The sequence below is a fragment of the Gigantopelta aegis genome, chromosome 10 (assembly GCF_016097555.1).
Source record: "Gigantopelta aegis isolate Gae_Host chromosome 10, Gae_host_genome, whole genome shotgun sequence".
Taxonomy (NCBI): Eukaryota; Metazoa; Mollusca; class Gastropoda; order Neomphalida; family Peltospiridae; genus Gigantopelta; species Gigantopelta aegis.
In genome coordinates, this window is record NC_054708.1 from 15,517,947 (window position 1) to 15,527,113 (window position 9,167).

Consider the following 9,167-nt stretch of genomic DNA (forward strand, 5'->3'; position numbering starts at 1 on the left):
TATTGAATTAATAATTTATAGAAGAATGGTATGTTACTGGGCAAGGCTTTTATCAGGAAAGCAGTCAAAATTTTCGATGTTATTGTATAAATTAATGCTAAATGACTATATTGTTAACGGAACAGAATATAAATGGGTCATTACTATTAAAAACATTTTGGAAAACTTGGGAATGGGTAATGTCTGGGTAGCTCATACTTTCAGATCAGTTAATTGTCTCTCGCAACAAATTAAACAAAGACAAACTGATCAATATTCACAAACATGGAGAAGTAACATATTATCTTCGAGAGGCAAAACCTACCAATTATATAAGGAACAACTAATTTTAGAAAAATACATCAATATACTTCCAGAAAAACTGTGGAAACCACTCTTAAAATTCAGAACATCAAATCATTATTTACCGGTAGAAACAGGACGCTGGAATAATATTTCATTAGAAGACAGAATTTGTACCCTGTGCAATGAAAGTGAAATTGGTGACGAGTTTCTCTTTTCATTTGCCACTTTTTTTTAGTAATTCTAGGACTCAATTTTTACATCCTTATTACTATACTAGACCAAGTACTTATAAATTCAAAGAACTAATGCAAAACAAACGAATCAGTACACTAATGAATTTAGCAAAGTTTATAAAAGTAATTATGAATGCATTTAAACATCCTTGATATTTCACGTCCACAACCCCCAGAAGTACATTTTACATATATATATTGAACATTAATTTACCAATAACAATTTTAACTAGTTCTACCGGCTAAACAGTTTATATATTTTTATTTTTATGAATATTCACAGCTTTATGTTGTATGCAAATGTTCATAGCAATTAATTCACAATCATTGTAATTTAACTTTTGTATTTCTTTCATCTGTCACGTGTTTATAGAAATATTATGTATATATTCCTCCTACAGTTGTGCAACGGCCAGAGTAAATAAAGTCCAATACTTTAGACATGGCAAAAGTAACATTTGAGTGACAGAAATAAAATTTCATCTTACATCGTAAATTTAATGTTATTATATATTTCCACAAATTTGGTGATATACCTTACTGCAGAAAAATAAATAAACCCATAACTGTCGACTTTTATAATAGCACAAGCAATATGCACACTTTAACAGCATTTTGAAACAAAAGAGCAGGAAAAACTAGGTATTTTGAAGAACAAGTAGGAAAAATAAGACAAACTAAAAAGTAGGATCACTGGACAGCCTGTTGTTGGTGAAAAATATCAGTCAGTAATTTCAAAAGAATGAAATAGAAATGTTATATTTAACGATGCACTCAACACATTTTATTTACGGCTATATGGCGTCAGACATGGTTACGGACCAGATATTGAGAGGAAACCCACTGTTGCCACTTCATGGGCTACTCTTCTCAATTACCATCAAAAGATTTTTTTATATGCACCATCCCAGACAGGATAACACATACCACGGCCTTTGATACACCAGTTGTGGTGCACTGGCTGGAATGAGAAGAAATTCAAAAGAGAAAACGAACAAAGTAAAATGTTAAATGTTTTATTTTACAAATGATAAGTGAGACTAACAACATGATCTGGATGAACACGCACGTGAATATGGGGTCTCCGTACTTCTAACACATGACATGGTTTAAACCTTGGTGACCTGCGCGCCATGCCAGACGTGAACACACACAAACACACCATGACGCTGTTGGAGAGAGAGAGAGAGAGAGAAAATTTGTATCTGTGCATTCTGTTTCACACCCTGTGGTGGCAAAAACCTGGCTTGGATTCGCCCCGTGTGATGACACGAATGTCCTGGTGTCCATGGAAACAAAAATCTCCAATACTGTGACAAGATGAGATGTTTTTAAAAAGGTTAACCAGAATTGCATGCGAGTCCAAGGAACATGAGCACTAAAAATTTTAAAAACTAATATCTTTACTGGTACAGACAATAATGAAGGGAAACAAAAATATATATTTAAAATAAAATTGCTAATTAAAAATGGGTGTGAAATGTATACCAATAAAATTATGAGTATAAAATTTTAAATATGAATTAAAACACAAATCGAAACAATTGCTTAGATCTATGTGTCTCTGTCTAGGTTTGCTTGATGGAGATTATTGGCAGAGTTGGGAAGTCGTCACTGCTGTCTGCAATCTGTACACCATGTCGTGAAATGTACGTCCCCACCATATTGCTCGTGGAACAATAATAAATTACTTCTTCTTTCCACCCTTCTTTGCTTTCTTGGTTGTCCTCTTTTTAACTCCACCTGAAAAAACAAACAAAATTATATAATTCTGATATATATCAAAAGGAAAAAAATAACTATGCTATTTAATACAAATGGATTAATTCATCATGGCCCTGATTTATGAAGTGATCTTTGCACTAAGATCACCTTAAATGCATACGGTAGTTATGTACTTAAGTTGATCTCTTCGAAAAATGGGGCCAAGATCACCTAACATTTGTCAACATTCTAGTTCATAAAGTGATAACCATTTGAAAATGAGAAATTATCTTTTAAATCATCTTCTATACTATTCCAAAATAAAGGTAATTTTTCAGGGTAGGTAGTAAAAACATTTTATTTGTATTTTGACACGACGGTGTACGTACAATTTTTTTTTATTAAGGTTGGCAAGGTAACTAAGAACAATCAATATTTTACTTTAGACTTAGTGTTATCTCACTTCTGTTGCTGGACTAGCTCTGGGTGAGTAGAAAATTTTGCCAAATAATCTATTAAACTTTTAAAAAATCCATCAATAAGTACATTAATTTTTTCCCGCAAAATTAAAATAAAATTCACCAGCTTTTATAATTTGCAATTGGCGAATGGCTGAGCATGAATTACAACACACTAAAATTATATAAAAATAGCCCTGCGACAGTAATTATGGTTTGCCAATTTATTTTACTAAAAATTATTTAGATTTTTGACACTGATAGCAATTGCCTGCCTACATAACTTCAGGAGAGGTAGGTCATTGTTCACAAGTGATTTTCTAGCCATTTAGCACTGCCTGCATTTAAGCCGAGTTAACCACTTATTTCAGAATTAATTTTAAAAACAGACGGATACAATAATATAATGCCTACCCTTCTTTGGCCCCTTTTTTGCTGCCTTTTTGGATGTCTTTGCCTTAGCTGAAAATAACAAAAAATATACATTTTATATGTGATATTTGTTTCTCAATCTTTTCTAATTGTTGACAAGTAAAAATATAACATAATATATCAAGACATAACCAATAATGTAATAAAACATGTAAAATTTTATATAAACATAATTTACTTATACACCCCCCCCCCCCCCGAAATATGTTTTATGTGTACCATCAAAATTAGCGAAGTAACATTTTTGTTCCAAGATCTGCTAATGTATGTTGGTATACTAGCCATGGATGAAAATTACCACGGTAGGTAATCTCTAACCGATGACAATAATTACTATTCAGCGGCATAGAAAATACCATTGGTAAAATGCCTAACCTACAGCAATTTAAATTCAGGCAAAAACAAGAGATATTGAGGCAAAATAAGCTTGCTTGAAACCATGTCTCATCTATTTCTATGATTCTATCCACAATGTTAGTTGTAATTCAGGTAAAAGTACTTGGTGATGTATGTACAACCCTATATATAGCCGTTTGGCAGTAATACTAATATAAATAATATTGTTATCCAGATTAAGCTGTTTTTGGTTAATTCGAGCCAACATCTGCCTGTGCGCCTATGACAACTGCAGTCAGTGCTCGTATTAAGTTCGAGCCCTGGTACAGTACTGCAGTTTACCTGCTGTAGCAGCACCCGAGTCACCTGCCGCCCCCTTTTTCGCTCCTTTCTTAGCCACCATCTTGACACGCTGAAAAACAGAATGTTTGACAAATTGAGAATACCATTATTAAAGGAGTGGCCAACAGTTATAGGTTATTGTACACAAACGTTTTATCTTTATAAATATCAGGCCCATAAGAATCCACATAAAGATGAAAATATAAGGGGTTTCTCCCCCTATAAATAAAGGTCAAAATATGACTCATGCCCCACCCCCCAATAAGAAATTGTGCCTCACCCACTCCATATATTGTTACTATGGGCCTGAATAAAGTAGGATAAAAAATATATAATAATAATAATAATATATATGGGGAACCTGTGCTCCAGCCCTCCGCTAGTTCCTATGTAGGCCTACAATATGTAACATATTTCTGTGTAATGTTAATAAAAAACCCACTTGATTAGGCATGTCATTTCGTTAAATTAACGTGACATTGTCTGTATACAGCACATACTGTAAAAAGCATAGGCCTGTAAGAAAAACATTACATCTGTATACTGTAAACGTTATTAAGAAGTTGGCGGTTTTTTACTTCTTTTTTTTTAAACGATCTTTAATTCAAATTCGTAATGCTGGAAACGTATAAATCTTTTACCAGCAATACAAACTGAACGTAGCAGATTATTAGCCTCATTATTATTAGGCTAACAACAACCACTTAGATTCTAAGTTAGAAAAAGAAACAAGAACAAACTAGTTTTGCACTGCATGTACTAGGCTACTACTAAACATACACTCGTTATACTGGTAACTGGCAACAGCTGATGACAGTTTGAACGCTTCCAGTTACAGATGATAGCTAAAGAAAGATACACTCCAGTGAACACAATCAAAAGCTTACTCTTGACAAAATTAAACTTATGACAGGATAAATAAAGACAGTGTATGGACTAAAAACTCAGTTTCCCATTTATTTTTATTCCAAGGAAAGGAAAATGGCGGTTGTTCAGTATTGAAGAAACATTACGCGTAAATGAAATCGCAGTTTAATAGAAATGTCAATGAGAAAAAAATTGTGACACGGCCTAAACTGGTTCCAGGTTGGGTGCTGCACATGCTGCACTCACCTGCATCTCTGAAAAAAGCAATTATTCCCCCTGTTTTTACGATTTGCACCTTACTCACCCTTTGTTACGTTCCGTTCAACAAGCGTTCCTTGCCCTGAGTTGAGCGCGCTGCACAAACCGACGCTATGTATAACACAACAGTAAACAGATTTCCCCAATGTTATTGGGGAATCCACCATTCCCATTGGCTATATTTTTACTCCCGGAGAATTCCATTGGCTAGTTCGGAAAGTAGGTTATGCGAGGCGGCAAGAGACGAACCGTTATCCGATTTTCATTGGTCAACGTATTCATATCCAGCTATGGCACAGAGGTCATCAAGGGAGCGAATTTCCTTACGAGTGGAACAGTTACTCTAGTAGCATCGTCCTCTCGCACAGATGACCAAAATAAAACGGCAGTTGTTGCGTCGATCGATTTAAACGTGCAGATGGTCGATGCTTCGCATTAGTCGTTGAGTGATCAATTTAATTCACTCGAAGAACAAGAATAATTTGCTTTGTAGTCCAATCAACAACTCCTGAAAGCTCATATCTAATCAAGAATTCAGGCTCGTGTGCAGGGGCAGGACAGAGCAGATGGGGCTTGTGCAGGGGAGGGGGGGGGGGGGGTCTGGAAGGGAGTCGGGTCAAATTTTCGTTTTTTTTCTTATATGTTTAGGGGTAGCATGTCTCATCCCACTCCCTAAAATTTAAAAACTTCGCCGTTACAGTACTACAGATCCCCCTCCAACTTTCAAGTTTGCTGCACAAGCGCCTGCAACAATAATCGATCCGTAAATCATATTTTTATTTAGTGTTTTATTTAGAGACGCACTTAGCAAATTTTAACTAGGATTATATGACGTCAAAGCTTCAAAGAGATGATTAGAGAGGAAACCCGCTGTCGCCCTTCCATGGGCTACACTTTTTTTATTAATTAACAGCAAGGGATCTTTTATATGCACTATCCCACAGATAGGATACCACCGGCCCCTGTTACATCAGTTGTGGAGCACTGGATGGAATAATAAAAAATATATAGCCTAATGAGCCCACCGACGAGGATCGATCCTAAATTAACGGCACATCAGCTGAACGCTTTACCACTGGGCTTATTTAACCTGGAAGAAGAAATACTCGTAACATTAAACATTTTCATATTTATTTTTTAAAAGACTCCTTGAACCCCTTTAATTCTTTTAGGTACACTGAATGGAATACTCCCATCCCAGAAACTTGCAACTACCTCCCTCATTTGTTGCACGTGTTAGCGAGGGATCCCGAATTGTTTTCACGTTCACGACAAAATAAGCGCTGGGAGGCGAGTGGGGTGGGGGAGCATGCATTGTGGGACAGGGTGGTAATAACAATAATTAAGATGAGAGGGTAGAGTCAACAGACCTAACGAGAACGTGAGAACGAGAAAGAGATTTACGTGCACATTCAGAGCAAGCTGTTGTAGCACACGCCTATCCTGGTCACAGGGACCGGCCTTGGCCGGTTCCCTCTATCCAGGACAGGAAAGAGTTGGGGGAGGGTTGTAGAGAGGGAACGCCTGCACTGACAAGTGCAAGGGAGCACCAGCAGTCCAATGTTGGTGACAGGCGGGGGGTAATTGGTGCTATGGAATTTTGTAAATCCCGTAGGATTATGTCAAAGAGGAAGAGATGCGCGTTTACATGAAGGAAGTTTGGCGCAATTTTGATGGTCGTTCGAATTGAAATAGTGAAGAGAGCCAATAGGTTTTGCTTTTAGTATTCCGAAAGTGGCTCTTTATTATGACCGTCTTAACAGACCTAGATTTCCCAGCATTCTTATAGTATTAGGGGTGGGACTATAACTCAGTGGGGCGGAACGTAGCCCAGTGGTAAAGCGCTTGCTTAATGCGCGGTCAGTCTAGGATCGATCCCCGTTGTTGGTCTAATTGGGCTAATTCTCGTTCCAGCCAGTGCATCACGACTGGTATATCAAAAGCCGTGGTATGTGCTATCCTGTCTGTGGGATGGTGCATATAAAATATCCCTTGCTGCTAATCGAAAAGAGTAGCCCATGAAGTGGCGACAGCGGATTTCCTCTCTCAATATTTGTATGGTTCTGACGCCATATAACCGTAAATAAAATGTGTTGAGTGCGTCATTAAATAAATCATTTCCTTCTTTTCTATAACTCAGTGGTAAAGAGCGCGATTAGTGTGTGACCGATCCCCGATTGTGGACCCATTGTGCTATTTCTCGTTCCAGCCAGTGCAACACGACTGCTATATCAAAGGCCGTGGTATATGCTATTCTGTCTGTAGGATGGTGCATATAAAAGATCCCTTGCTGCTGATGGAAAAACGTCCTGTCCTGGACAGAGGAGCCGGCTTAGGTCGACACCTGCGCCCATGACAGGCGTGCGCTACAACAGCTTGTTCTGAAAGTGCACGTTAAACCCTATCAGTCCTAAGCTGACCTAATGGACAAATGTAGCGGGTTTCCTCTCTAGGCTATATGTCAAAATTATCAAATGTTTGACATTCAATAGCCGATGATCAATAAATCAATGTGTTGTCGTTAGTGGTGTCGTTAAACAAAACAAACACTTTTAATTTAAAAAGGACCGGCCTCGGTGGCGTCGTGGTTAGGCCATCGGTCTACAGGCTGGTAGGTACTGAGTTCGGATCCCAATCCAGACATGGGATTTTTAATCCAGATACCGACTCCTAACCCCGAGTGAGTGCTCCGCAAGGCTCAATGGGTAGGTGTAAACCACTTGCACCGACCAGTGATCCATAACTGGTTAAACAAAGGCCATGGTTTGTGCTATCTTGCCTGTGGGAAGCGTAAATAAAAGATCCCTTGCTGTTAATCTGAAAGAGTAGCCCATGAATTGGCGACAGCGGGTTTCCTCTCAAAATCTGTGTGGTCCTTAACCATATGTCTGACGCCATATAACCGTAAATAAAATGTGTTGAGTGCGTCGTTAAATAAAACATTTCTTTCTTTCTTGAAAAGGACTCTTTTTAATATTTTTCTTGGGATACGACAACTATCCTTTGTCCATCGCTAGATACAGACATGGAATAACATTTAAAAATGAAACTAATATAAACAGCTGTATCGTACTACCTATGTTTACATGTACATTGTTTAACGCCTGACATTTAAACTGCATGTACATGTAATTTTTTTTTTTTTTAAATGCTGTGATTACGGCATTCAAGTAATTTGTGCAGAAAATTTCAGTTGCATTTTTATTATGCGCACTAAATAACAAGTGTATACACATTAAATAAAAGTAAATTAATTTCTTGGGAATAGATGTGTATTTGCACAAATAAACACCGTCATATTACATTTACTACGCAGTTGCTTTTACTCCATAAATATTTGACGGTGCTCCACAGACCACGGCACAAAAATCCATAATTTAGTGCAAGACAACTTGTACTTATGATTCGAAACAAAACTAATCGATCCATACATTAAAACTATGTAATATATTTAGTAGACACATGTTGACATTTTTGTCATTTACCCACTAATGTGTATAAGGTATTTTGATAAATTAAAATTTATTCACAGCCCAATTCTGACTGAATTTTGTTTAGTATATTATCATCTTGAGTATGCATGGTGCAAAACAAAAATGCAGACATTTAAATTGAAAACATGTACAGAATATTTGAGAAGTTTCACGTAGCACTTAATTTTTTTAATTTAATGCAGGTACACTAATAATAATGTTTAATTTATCATGTCTTTAATATTTAGTTAATAATTAATTAAAAAAAAAATTACTTTCAGTTTGACATCGGACTAAATTAGAATGTATAAACTTTGTTAGCTAAAAGTTTGAAAAGCTAGAGTTTGTTTTTTTAAAACGACACAACAAGAGCACACTGATATATTAATATTGACTATTGGATGTCAAACATTTGATAATTTTGACATAAAGTCTTAGAGAGGAAACCTGCTACCTTTATTTGCATTAGTAGCAAGGGATCTAAAATACGCACCTTCAAAGACAGGATAGCACATACCACGGCCTTTGATATTCCAGTCGTGATGCACTGACTGGGACGAGAAATAGCTCAATGGGCCCACCGACGTCTGTGTATTTGCGTGTATGTGTGCGTGCGTGTATATGGGTGTGTATGTGTGTGTGTGCGCGCGTGCGTGTGTGTGTGCATGCATGTTAGTAATGTTCTAGGTTTAAAGTTACAATCTCGCCGCACTATATTATAACATTATTTACTCATGCAAAATACAAATAAACCTAGACAAAGTCAAATGCAGATAACG

At 36.8% G+C, this 9,167-nt stretch overlaps 1 long non-coding RNA gene across 1 annotated transcript; it reads right to left on the reverse strand.

Annotated features, from left to right (window-relative positions):
- Positions 1-1,520: 1,520 nt before the first annotated feature.
- On the reverse strand, positions 1,521-5,047 carry LOC121383084. The gene is made up of 4 exons (XR_005959255.1): positions 4,962-5,047; positions 3,791-3,860; positions 3,095-3,142; positions 1,521-2,261 (listed from the first exon to the last, which is right to left on the reverse strand). It is a non-coding gene; the product is annotated as an uncharacterized LOC121383084 (long non-coding RNA).
- Positions 5,048-9,167: the final 4,120 nt, after the last annotated feature.